This window comes from Triticum urartu, chromosome 1A (genome assembly GCF_056163025.1).
Source record: "Triticum urartu cultivar PI428250 chromosome 1A, HENAU_Tu73, whole genome shotgun sequence".
NCBI lineage: Eukaryota > Viridiplantae > Streptophyta > Magnoliopsida > Poales > Poaceae > Triticum > Triticum urartu.
The window spans coordinates 90,234,024-90,246,890 of NC_141873.1; the positions used below are offsets into that span (position 1 = coordinate 90,234,024).

Consider the following 12,867-nt stretch of genomic DNA (forward strand, 5'->3'; position numbering starts at 1 on the left):
CGCTCCACCTCTTCGTTGTAACAAAAGTTTAACTCAGTGAGGGCGGAAGAGAGGAGTCTGCAGATGGGCACAGTAAGGACTCCCGCCCAGTCATCTGTCGACAGATTTTCGAGTTTGGATGAAGAGGAAGGAATCTCTTGGTCATGCGGCCATGAGGGCTCTGAACCAGTGAAGAATTTTGGGGTTCCACAGATGTTTAATCGTGTGAGGTGGCCCTGGGCGATGAGAGGCCAGAAGCCCTCGCCTCTTAGATCCCCACAATCAGACATGTATAAACTGGTGAGAGAGATGAGATTTGAGAGGGGAGCCAGCGTCTCCATGCCCTCCATGCGCCACACCATGAGTTGTTGCAGGGAGGTTGGGAAGGGGAAACAAGATGAGGCGCAGGACGAATAGGACGAGAAGAACCTGGGGCAACCAGATATGCCCAACCATTGGAAGGAGCAGAGACTCTGGAGCCCTCCTCCGTGTGTGCTGTCCTTGCCAAGTGAAGCAGAGAGTAACCGCAGCTCTTTGCATGCATCGATGTTCAACTCCTGTAGTTGGCGAGGTAGGAGCAGCAGACCTCCTCCTCCTGCTGCTGCATCTTCTACCTCCTCTCCTCTTGTCTGATGGTGCCCATCTTGTGCATGCTCAATTTCAACTTCATTACCTGAAGATGATGGTGTCGTCATCTCCGTCTGAAGCACCGCCACACCAAGCTCTGTTATCTTCTCACAACTTCTCATTACTAACACAGTGAGCTTCGGGAAATAAGACAACAGTAGTGTCAGTTCCTTTCCATCAGTACCACAGTCCTCGATCCGTATATGTTCAACTGGAAGCGGGCATTCAGTATTATAGCCTTCACCTTCAAACAGCAGCAACGAGTTGCTCATACCGGTTATCCACAGGGACTTGAGAGATTTTAGCTTCTGGAGATGAATCAGTGGCAGGGGAGGGCACTTCGTCACCTTCAGGTCTTTCAGATCAGCTAGATTATGGAATGCCAGCCCATTCCACAACGCACCATGCTGACAGTCTTTTCCCTCAACTTTCAAACTCAATTCCGATTTGTAGTTCTTCGAGTACACTAGCTTCCCAAATACTGGTCCTGTTTGTTCTATCTCAACTAAGCATGGAGCTTTGGTCCAAGGAATTGGAGGCAATGACGCCAATTTGGGGCAGCGTATAATCTTGAGCTCCCGTAGTTTAGGAAACCAAGACATATTCTCGTCGTGCTTTGCTTGATAGCTACTAGGGTGTGAAAATGGCAATTCCACGAGTTCAGGGCAATCTATAAAGATGACCACCTCTAGAACAGAGAGCAAATGACAAGGTTCGTTTCCAGCCCATTTTTGTAGTTTTGGTATGTTAACTATTTCCAGCCTTTTCAAAATATGGAAACTTTGGCTTGAGACATGACTCTGCCACTCTTCACCAGCAACGAACCCCAACTTCCCTAGAGGGGGAAGTGTGCTCCAAGATACGTCACATAGGGAAAGAGATTCTAAATTTTCAACTGAGAGGTACCTGCCCAACCATGATGGGCAATTAGCACCTCCATGTCCTCTAATGCATAGGTCTTGCAGATTACTGTGTGGTACGAGACTTTCAATGACATGTTCTTCTTGTTCTGCATTCTTGTTAGGTCCATCAATACACCATTCTAGTATTAACTTGTGCAAGTGGTTTTTGTGTATCAGTTTTAGTTCATTTGCCTCGTCTTTTTTCTGCACCTTTTCGAGATTATAAATGCCAAGTGATCCTCCAAGCTCTGTCAGTTCTCCTAGTTGACTTAGTTCAAAACCCTTGGTTTCTTTTCCCACTTCAAATCTCCTCAGTTCCTCTAGGAATTTAAGTTTCTCAACCTCGCATATGCTAGAGTGAAGTTTAAGACTATCTTCCGGCACACCAAAATGACGCAATTTTACAAGGCTGCTCATTTGACTTGTTGAACCAAAGCTGCCGCCCCAACTTTCTAGATCAATTACCTCTAAGTGATAGGATCTAAACAATGCACTAGGTAAGCACATGTCCTTATTACGAACTGATTTGATCCTTAGGTAGCGAAGATGGACAAGTTCTGAAAAGTCCAGCAACACAGCATCCACAGAATATGATGCACCAGACAGAAAAATAGTGCGCAAGGCTCTAGCTTCCCTAAATAAACCCCTAAAAGTTTTGGCAAAGTTTCCATGGTATTCACCAAACAACACTAAAGTGCGTAAGTTCTGAACTTTCAATCTTTTACCTAGTGCACTCAAATAACTGTTGTATTCTTTAAAAGTGATTATATCTTGGACATCGGTATTTTCTACAATGATGGACAAGTGACGTACAGATGCAGGAATTTGTATGGACCTCACATTAGAACTATATATGCAAAGGCATTCATATGATGAAACCTTCACTGCCAAGTCATGCAGTAGGTCATGAATAACATAACGAGGACCATTTTCTTTCTCATTCTTTCTAAAGAATCCATGATTTACCAAGTCATCTAAATAGCACAGTGCAACACCTTCTGTTCTTTTGGCCTTATCATGTGACCTTATAATGCCTAGTCCTATCCAGAAGTGAGTCAACTCTTTGCTACCAAATTCATAATCTTCTGGAAACAATGCACAATAGGAAAAACATTGTTGTAGATGAAAAGGGAGATAATCATAGCTAAGCTTTAGGGCAGGCATAATGTCAATGTCGGGTCTGTAATTCCCATTCTCTACTTTCTGCAACTCTTGTCCAGTGGTCCAAGGTAAGCTGGTTTCTTAGTAACCTACCAACTGTTTTTGCTGCAAGAGGGAAACCCTTCAATTTTGTTACTATTCTATTCCCAACATCACGTAATTCAGGATGGTCTTCCCATGGTCGTTGGTCACCAAATACACATACTTCGAAGAAAGACATAGGGCCAGTTCTTTTCGGCGATTCTCCCAGAATCACCCCCTTCCCCAGCTTCTCCCAGAATCGCCACTCCATATTTTTTTTACAATCCTATCTAGTTAAGATCTAACTAGCTAGGATTGTAAAAAACATATGGAGTGGTGATTCTGGGAGAAGCTGGGGAGGGGGGCGATTCTGGTAGAATCGCCCAAAAGAACTGGCCCATAGTATCCTCATGACTTAAACGTTCCACGTTGATTGAAGAATTAGTTGTGGTGACCATACTTGCTACCTTTGGAATTCGTGTAGTGACTATAACCACATTACCCTTTTCTCCATCATTATGTTTCAATGGAGCTAATAGTTTTTTCCACTCATCCTCATGATATGTCCACACATCATCTAAAACAAGCAACAACCGCTTAGATTTTAATCTTTGTTCAATTAACTCTTGGTTGCTAGCATTATCCTTTTCACCGTTCACTTTAGGGATCTTGTTCACAATCTCTTGTATCAACCTATCTGCATTAAAATCGAGAGAGACACATATCCAAACTGAAACTTGGAAAGAACTCTCGAGTTCTCTAAATATGTGTTGTGTGAGTGTTGTCTTCCCAATACCACCCGGACCAACAAGTGGAACCACAGTAAGTTCATTTGTACAATACTTACCATGTGTAATATCATCCACGATGCTCTTTTTCTGGCCATCCCTCCCATATAACTCAGGCTCTACAATATTTGGGGTGGTTTTGGGTCTGTTCATAGTACTGTCTTGGTTAGAGGTACGACTAGAACCCAATAGCTCTAGACTGAGGATGGTGGAGACCTTTCCACATAGGGCTTTCAGCTGCTCCACTATTTCTATCATCTTATGGGACATCCCCACCCTATCAAATTCCTTTTTTGGAGTTTGCACTACATGATTTCTCTGTACTGCCTTGGACTGCCAGGCGCCACAAAGGAACCGTCGTTCCAACATGGTATCGTCATCGTGGTCGATGGACGGGAAAGAGTAGCATGTGAGATTCTTACCGATAATGTGGGCAGAGCTGCGAGCACGAGAAATAACCTTGGAAATGCATCCACCATTGTTGGTGGGTGACGCTGGTGGGGAGCTGATTTGATGCCTGCCACGAGTGCGGATGCTAAACAGGCATCCTTGTTTCCCCCCACCTTCTGCTTCGTCGCCGGGATCGCCACGGCTAGCACTAGCACCAGGCGAACATGGTGAGAGCCTGAGCTTATGAGCGGTGGCCCTGGCAGTGTGCCGAGCATTGAGGACGAGGCCATCAATGCAGCCCTGTGCATCCAAGTCGGCGGTGGCGTGGTAAGTGCCTTCGAGCGCGTCCTGGATGCAGAAGTAGTCAAGCTCGTCAAGCACGTCGTCAGCCCTGTACGCGAGCTCCCGGAGCTTGTGTAGAAGCTCCTTGAGCGCGGGGCTTCGAAATTCCCTGCCCTGCGCGTTGTCGAGCATCCCCTGAGCGTAGAGGAGCTCCATCTTGAGGGCGTCGATGTTGTGGCCAAGCCCGGCGCTGGCCGCCCATGGCTCCAGCAGGCCGTCCGTGACCGGGGCCAGAGCCTTGCCCAACACCCAGAGCGCAGCGTCCACGGCGAAGTCCATCGCAACGCCAGCTGGAACCATTTCGAGATGCAGATGTTAGTTGTTGTTGCGAAAGTTTGGGGACAAGCTTGAAAAAGTATGTACATACTACTTACGAATGTGAATCCGGTGTGTGGCTCCCTGCAGCGAAGACGATGATCAAGCTGCGACGGAAGACAATGATCGAGAATGCTAATCCGGCGTGGCTCTCTCAATACTGTTTTTGCCGGCGCTGGTTGCGTGGAGAGGGTATACGTAGGCGCGCGCAGGGAAGAGGTCGTGGGAAGAGAGGCAGGGATCAATCGTTAGCTGTTGGTGGAGTGTTCCTTTCCTTCATTTGATTCTTTATAAGCTGCCGGTGGAGTTTTTCTTTATTTGATTCTTATTCTTTTCCTTTCTGGACACCAAGGCATCACAAATTCTAAAGCAACGGCAAGCACAAGCACCAAACCCACACTTGTTTCATAGGCATCGCATCGTCTACTCTTGTTTCTTTTCTTTATTTTTTATTTTGCTATAAAACATTCATCTGGATTTTTTTCTAAAGGGTATGTCACTGTGCTAATCAACCTACAACTTTTTTTATCCAGTGCATTAATAGTTTCTCCATCTAGTACAGAAAGAGTATTTATAGGTGAGAGGTCATCATTGTCTACGGACCGGCCGACCATAGTAGGTCTGCTTCCTTCCTCGAGGAGATCCACCGGAAAATTTCGGCCGCTTCTCCGGGGGCAATTCTTTCTGAGCATGGAACTCTTCGAACGGTCGCTTAATTTTAAGTGGGAGGTCATCATTGTCTACGGACCGGCCGACCATAGTAGGTCTGCTTCCTTCCTCGAGGAGATCCACCGGAAAATTTAGGCAGCTTCTCTTCCGGTGGTCGTTGGAGGCGATTTCAATCTCCTCCGTTTCGCGGAGGACAAGAGCAACGCGAACGTTAACTTTGCACGGATGCAAATGTTTAATAATTTCATTGCCGATCTCGGCCTCCGTGAGATTGATAGAATTGGTGCCAGGTTTACCTGGACCAATCGTCAGGCCTCCCCAACCCAGTCCGTGCTGGACAGGGTTCTAGTTTCCCCGGAATGGGACCTCCGTTGCCATCTTGCCTCCCTTCGTGCCATCACCAGGATCGGCTCCGACCACGTGCCCCTCCTCCTCTCCTTCGCCGATTCCCCATCGATTCCGCTTTGAGACATTTTGGCTGTCCCAAATCGGTTTTGTGGAGGCTGTTGGCACCCGCTGGGTGGAAGCCCGTGGTCACCCCCACCCTCGTCCCCCCTCGGCCATTGATTGTTGGCATTTTTGTGCCAAGCGTGGCCGACAGTTCATGAAGGGATGGGGCGCTAACTTGGGGCGTGACCTCCGCGAGCGTAAGAAGGCCTTGTTGGCCGCCATCCAAGCCCTAGATCTTCGTGCTGATTCCAGCGGCCTCTCTCCGGATGAGTGGCTCTCTCACTACGACTTAGAAGACCAGCTCTCCGTCATCTACTCTGATGAGGAGGCGTATTGGCGCCTCCGCGGGGCCCAAAAATGGGTCTTGAAAGGCGACGCGAACATGGCCTACTTTCGGGCCATCGCGAACGGCCGGCGTAGGCGCAACACCATCCCCCTCCTCTGGGATGGTGTCTCCCTCCTGCAGGACCCCCGTGACATTCGTAGCCATGTCGACGGTTTCTATAGATCCCTGTTCTCTGCTGCTCCTAGGAGCGGCCTCTCCCTGGCTCCTGATTGCTGGACCGACGCCCAGCTGGTTTCGAATGAGAATGCGGCCCGCACGGCCCCTTTCTCCGAGGGCGAGGTTTGGGCTGCCATTCGAGGCATGAACCCCACCTCCGCTCTGGGTCCCGACGGCCTTCCGGTGAAATTCTTCCAGGCCTTCTGGAATGTGATTAAACTTGAGATCATGGCCATCTTCGAGGAGTTCTATGTTGGGTCCATTGACCTCGGGCGCCTCAACTATGGAATCATTTCGCTCATCCCGAAGGTTCCGGGTGCCTCTGACATCCGCCAGTTTCGTCCAATCACGGTCATCAACGTGATCTTCCGGATTCTGGCTAAAGGGTACGCCAATAGGGTGACCCTCCTCGCTGACCACATTACCCACCCCAACCAGTCTGCCTTCATTCAGGGGCGGTATATCCTGGATGGGGTGCTAGTTCTTCATGAAGTACTCCATGAGGTCCGATCTAAACACCTCAAGGCGGTTTTCTTGAAGATTGATTTCCATAAGGCCTATGACACTGTTAGTTGGCCCTTCCTTCGGGAAGTTTTGCTTCGAAAGGGCTTTGACGACCGCTGGATTACCAGGGTTATGCAGATGGTCTCTTGCGGTCGCACTGCCGTGAACATTAATGGGGAGATTGGCCCCTACTTCCCCACACTCTGTGGGGTTAGACAAGGCGATCCCTTCTCCCCTTTCCTGTTCAATATGGTGGTGGACGCGCTTGCCGCCATCCTGGACAAAGCGAAGGTTGCTGACCACATTCGCGGGATCACACCCCACCTGGCTGGCGGCTCTGGGATTTCCCTCCTCCAGTACGCCGATGACACCATCATCATGATCGAAGGCTTTGAGTTGGACATCCCCAATCTTAAGTTCCTTCTTCTCTGCTTCCAACAAATGTTTGGCCTTAAGATAAACTTCGACAAGAGTGATGTGATGGTGATGGGATACTCTGAGGCCGAGTCCCTTGCCATCGCTAACCGGCTCAACTGCCGCCTTGGTTCATTCCCCACGACCTACTTGGGAAGGCCTATTAGCGACTCTCGGCTCACCTCGCAGATCTACGCCTGACCGTGACCAAGCTTCAGACACGCATCGAACCTTGGCAGGGTAGATGGCTGTCTAAGGCGGCTCGGACCATTCTCATTAACTCATCCCTCTCCAGCCTCCTCCTGTTCCTCATGAGCTTCTACAGCCTCCAGGAGACTCTGCACCATGAGATCACCAAAATCCAGTCCCGCTTCTATTGGGCCGGCGACCACAATAAGCAGAAATATCATATGGTCAGCTGGCCTGACATTTGCAAGCCTAGGGAACAGGGCGGCCTCGGTATCATGTGTTCCAAGCTCATGAATATCGCCCTCCTGTCCCGATGGCTCTGGCGCATCTCGCAAGGCCATGGTGGCCTCTGGCTCGACATCATCCGGAATAAGTACTTGCGTGGACAGCCCCTTGCCTTTTGTCAGAGATCTGGCGGCTCGTAGTTCTGGCAATCGGTCGTCCAGCTTCTCCCTGTCCTTCGCATCGGGACTTCCATCTCGGTAGGGTCCGGCTCGGCAACTATCTTCTGGTTTGATCGGTGGGCCGGAGACTCCCCCTTTTGCCGCGCGCTTCCCCGACCTCTTCTCCATCGCGGTTGACCCCTTGATCTCAGTTGAGAGGGCCCTTATTGACTTAGGGCGCCTCGCTTTCCGGAGGCCTTTTGGCCCCCCGGAATCCTCCACTTGGCGTGAGTTGCTAGATTGCGTGGCTCTCCGTGAGCCTGTGGTCGACGGTGGCCCGGATCAGGTTAGATGGCGGCTCGAGCCTTCGGGCCAATTCTCCACCAAGTCATTGTACCAGGCCATCGCCCCATCCTCCGCTCCTCCCCCCTAGCCACGGTGTGGTCCATCCGCCTACCTCTGAAAATCCGGATCTTCATGTGGCAGTGGATTCGCGGTCGGATCCCGTCTGGCGTTGAGGTTCGCAAACGCAATGGTCCGGGCTCTGGCCTTTGCCCGCTTTGCGCCACCCCCGAAGACTCGAATCACATCTTCTTTTCCTGTGTGTCCGCGCAATTCGTTTGGAGCTGTTTCCGCGAGGTGGTGGGTGGAAATTGGTGCCACACCAACTTCCCCAACCTGTATACGGAGCTCCAGGCCTCCCCCCTGGCTTCTCGCCACATTAGGTGGCTTGAAATTGGGGTCATCGCTTGGACCCTCTGGACGATCCATAATAAGCTCGTGATCCAGCGTGCTCCTCTACGACGGGCTACTGACGCTATCTTCAAACTGTCTGGTTTCTTGCAGCTCTGGCGGCCGCTTAGCCGCCCGGATGACCGCGACGCCATCTCTGCCTTCATCGCCGACCTCCGCTCGATGGCCGTCCGTCTCTCCCCGCCGCCCCCGCCGCCTCCGCCGGATCCCGACTAGACGCGTGTTTGGTCCCCTGGCGCCTCAGCTCTTTTCTTTTAGTCGTTTTTGGGCTTGTTGAGCTGTGACCTCAGCATAACCTTTGTACTTGATTGTGTGACTTGGGTGCGTGTGTTTGAACTAGTCCATGTATGTGTGCTCAGTGGCGGTTTGCTTTATTTATAAAGCGGGGCGAAAGCCTTTTTCGGTTATAGGTGAGAGATAAGTAACTAGTAACGGTTATCTAGTGAGATAGCTAAGAGGGTGAAACCCTCCCTCGAAACAGGCTCACGCCCCGCTTTATATATAAAGCAAATATCACAGTACACGGCCAACCGATACAACGGAATGAGGAGGCCCTCTTACAAAGCAGATCCTAGGATAACCGGACAACACACACGAACACGAGAATGCTACCAAAAACTAATACAGGTAGGCCTGAAAATACGACACGACACGCACTAGGTCACCTAGGCTCCACGACAACGCCCTGAGGAGGGAGGACGACGCTAAGCGTCGCCGTTGCTTAGTCCAGGAAGGAGAGAGGTCTTCACCTCGAACCACAACAACGGCCTCAAGAGGTGAGCGGCGCCGGCAAGCATGGCCGACGCCGGCGCCAAAGCGCGGAGTTTTCGCTCGGCAGCTCACCCATGCCACGATGAGGCACCCAGAACCACCGCGGCGAGCACAAGCCTCCAGTTTTGGATCTGGACATTACTACTGTCGAAGACAGGAAATGAGCCCAAGCCCCCAACCGCTACACCCCTTGCTGCCCACACAACCAAGAAGCATAGCCATCGCCGCCCCATGGTGCCCGCCGAAGAGCCAACCATATGGACCTCCACCCGGGCCGCCGACCCGGCATCCATTTCTCGAGATACCCGTCAATCGCCCCCGCCACAGCACACCAACCAAGGTCGAAGGAGCAGAGGCACTCCATCCACTCCTAGCCCGACATCAGCACACTCCACCGTAGGAAACGCCCACGTTGGCATCCCCAGCCAGTCCCGGTGGACCGAGGGGGACACGATCCAGTGACTGCCAACGGCCGCCATCAACCAACGGTGTCGATCCGTCCAACGGCATAACGGTCCCTCCCGAAGACGTCACGATCCCTCACCGATGCCATAACGTGAGGACGCCGCCCATCTAGCCCGCAAGACCCCGCCTTGGCATGACCGGAGGTGGCCTAGAGCCGGCAAATCCAACTCCAAGGCGCCCGAGCTCGGAGCATGCACTAGGAACAGCCAGCCACGGGTAGATTGGGATGCTGGCACCACACCACCCCTGGCCATGTTGCATTTGACAGCTGACTGGAAGCAACATATGACGGAAAAGCTGCAACCAGCAGATGACCCTGCTACAACCAATGGCCGGATTTATTGGAACTGTCGGCCCGAGATGCTGCAACAGGCTGTCGTCGTTGCTGCAACCGTGGTGTATAATTGCTAGAGCAAGCCGGCAGTAGAGTTGGAACCATGACCGCGAGATGCTACAACGAGCAATGGCGGTTGCTACTAGTGATGTCGAGACAAAGCTGCAACTTGCATCGAAAAAGCTGGGACCGGCCACGGGCACAGCTGCAACCAGCATCGACAAAAGCTGCAATGGTGGCGACTAGGGGCGAGCCCAGTGCTACAACCGGCAATGCCGTTTGCTACGACCGATGTCAACAAATGCTGCAACCAGTCACGGTGCTGAAACACCCTAGGCAGCGGTCTGCAAACGATTACAACGGTGCTATGATCGCGGTCGGCGGGAGCTGGGACCGGCATGGCCGTGCCCCGGCGGCGAGGCTTGACAACCAAGGCCATGGCGGTGCCCTGGCAGCCATGGCGACACCCCTCGCGAGGAGCTCGACGACCATGGCCAAGGCAATGGGGCGTTGGAATGGCATCGCAGGGATGGCGTGCTGCGTGAGCGATGCACGCCGGAGATTTCCTTTTCCCCCGCGAGATGTGTGAGAGGAGATATACGAAGATCCAACGACTAACCAATCGGTTGCTACGGGCTGAATCGGACGGCCGCGAGGTGACCGACCAAAATTTGGCCCCGTCGACCGGGACCTAGCAGCCTCCTTCATGTTTACTTGCGGGCCATTCCCTTTTTAACTCCTTGCTGTTTTAACGACCACCAGCGTTTAATTCTGCAAGTGAATTTGGGCAACCACCGGATGGCTGCCCAGCCAGTCCTTGGATTACTCAACCTCAGACGCCATTGTAATTTGCAATAATGAACAGAGGAACAGAGCAATCCTTACCTGCAAGGCTACGAGGCCAGCTGTGCTTCCGACCCGCAGGAGCATTCCGTCGAACACCTCCCAGGCGGCATTTCGAGGCCACCGACGCACTGGAAAGCGAGGCGGAGGACCTGTAGAGCGGCTAGCCGACGCACTGGAAAGCGAGGCGGAACCGGTGGCGAGCAGGGAAGTTTGGGCTGAGCGGGAGGCAAGCGGTGTGGGGGGGAGAGTGATGACGACGCGGGCGCCATTCGCGAGCGAGAAGGTCGAGCCGAGAGCCCGGGACACCAGCGTGAAAAGGCTATACACGCGAGGCTGGGAAAAATATTTTTCCAGTCTATTTTTATCTCATTTTTGTGGTTTTTCTAGGGCATATGCCTTGTTGATAAAACAATTTCATTTTAAAGTCTGTCACGTGATTTAAAGCTGTAAATAAAATATGTATATAATACATTATCTCCTTTTTTTTGCAGGGGCCGTTATCTTCATTACTCCTTTGGATCCATATTAATTATCGCCGAATTAGTATAAAATTAGTACAAAGTTATTGTCAGGACTCTGCTTCTCTGCAATGACTAACTGAAGAAGGAAACAGAAACTCTGAAGAAATCAACACCGCGCTTGAACCGTTATGCACTTGGAAAATGGACGACCCAGATGAAGCGTTCTGGCGATCAACGGCTACCCAGCTCTCCTGTTCACAGTCACGCTGTTGCCGCCACCCACTGGACAGCTACAGTAACGGAACGGCACGCGACAGCGACTCTACCTGCTCCGCCAGCTATTAAGCCCCCTCTCCACGCCTCTGGAAGGATCTTTTCCCCATTCTACAAGATGTATTACCTAGCGTAGCTCTAGAACCCTAGCTATCCCTGTAGAATTCAGATCTGATCCTCGAACTGAGTTGTATTTGTCAATTATCTCCGTAATAGACAAAGCCGGGGCTAGTTCGAGTAGAATCGTGTGTTCAATTTGATTGTTGGTCTTGTCAATTGGTATCATGAGCCAGTGAATCCTCAGAGGCGAATCGGATCTGGCCACGAATTGGGGTTGGGATCTCTCGTAAAATCCCTCGATTCCGTGTCAGGTCCCGGCGGCGGTGTAGACACCAGATCAGAGGCGGCCTGGAGTAGGCATTGTTCGGCTGCAAATTGGGGAGAAACTCGGTTACGGTCGGAGCAATTCCACTGCAGTAAAATCCCGTAGCGTATCCCTGATTCGTGTAGCATCGGAGGCGAGCGAGGCGTGCAGTTCTTGAAGCAAGTGAGTGGTCACCGGCAAGGGTTCAGACAAGAGCTGCTGTAAAATTTCGGAGCTGTGATGACCATCATGCCTACCAGAACGAAGCACATGGACGAGATCTCAGAAGAGCTCGAAGCCATGCAGACCGAGCTCTCGGCGTTGGGGCTGAAACAGGACAAGATGCAGGACCAAATCGACCAAGTTCACACGCGGTTACAGACAGTAGAATCTTTGGAAAAGCAATTGGGGCAAGGTTGAGCTCCTATGTAACACCCTTGATGTGACTATATCTCCCACGTGTCGAGGCACGACTTAGAGGCATAATCGCATTGAAGGCATATGTCGCAAGTTAGGCAATCTTCACAACATCCCATGTAATATAATAATGAAAGGGGAGATAACATAGTTGGCTTACACTCGCCACGTCAATCAAGTACATAAATAACATTTCATCAACCAAACACTCATGGCCCGACTACGGCGCCGAAATAAAAAGAGAACCCAACAAGCGACACGGTCCCAATCACCCCCAACTGGGCACCACTACTGATCATCGGGAAAGGAAACATAGTAACGTTGAGAGTCTTCGTCGAACTCCCACTTGAGCTCATACGCGTCTCCTGGAGCGGAAACATCAGGCCTTGCATCTGGTGTAATAGTAATCTGTGAGCCACAGGGACTCAGCAATCTCGCACCTCGCGATCAAGACTATTTAAGCTTATAGGTATGACAGGGTAAAAAATATGTGGAGCTGCAGCAAGCGACTAGCAAATATGGTGGCTAACTTATTCGCAAAAGAGAG

At 51.3% G+C, this 12,867-nt stretch overlaps 1 pseudogene across 1 annotated transcript; it reads right to left on the bottom strand.

Annotated features, from left to right (window-relative positions):
• Positions 1–95: 95 nt before the first annotated feature.
• On the bottom strand, positions 96–11,129 carry LOC147990185 (putative disease resistance protein RGA4; annotated as a pseudogene). The gene is made up of 5 exons (XR_015599092.1): positions 10,845–11,129; positions 4,585–10,761; positions 3,084–4,500; positions 506–2,899; positions 96–408 (listed from the first exon to the last, which is right to left on the bottom strand). The product of XR_015599092.1 is annotated as a putative disease resistance protein RGA4 (transcript).
• Positions 11,130–12,867: the final 1,738 nt, after the last annotated feature.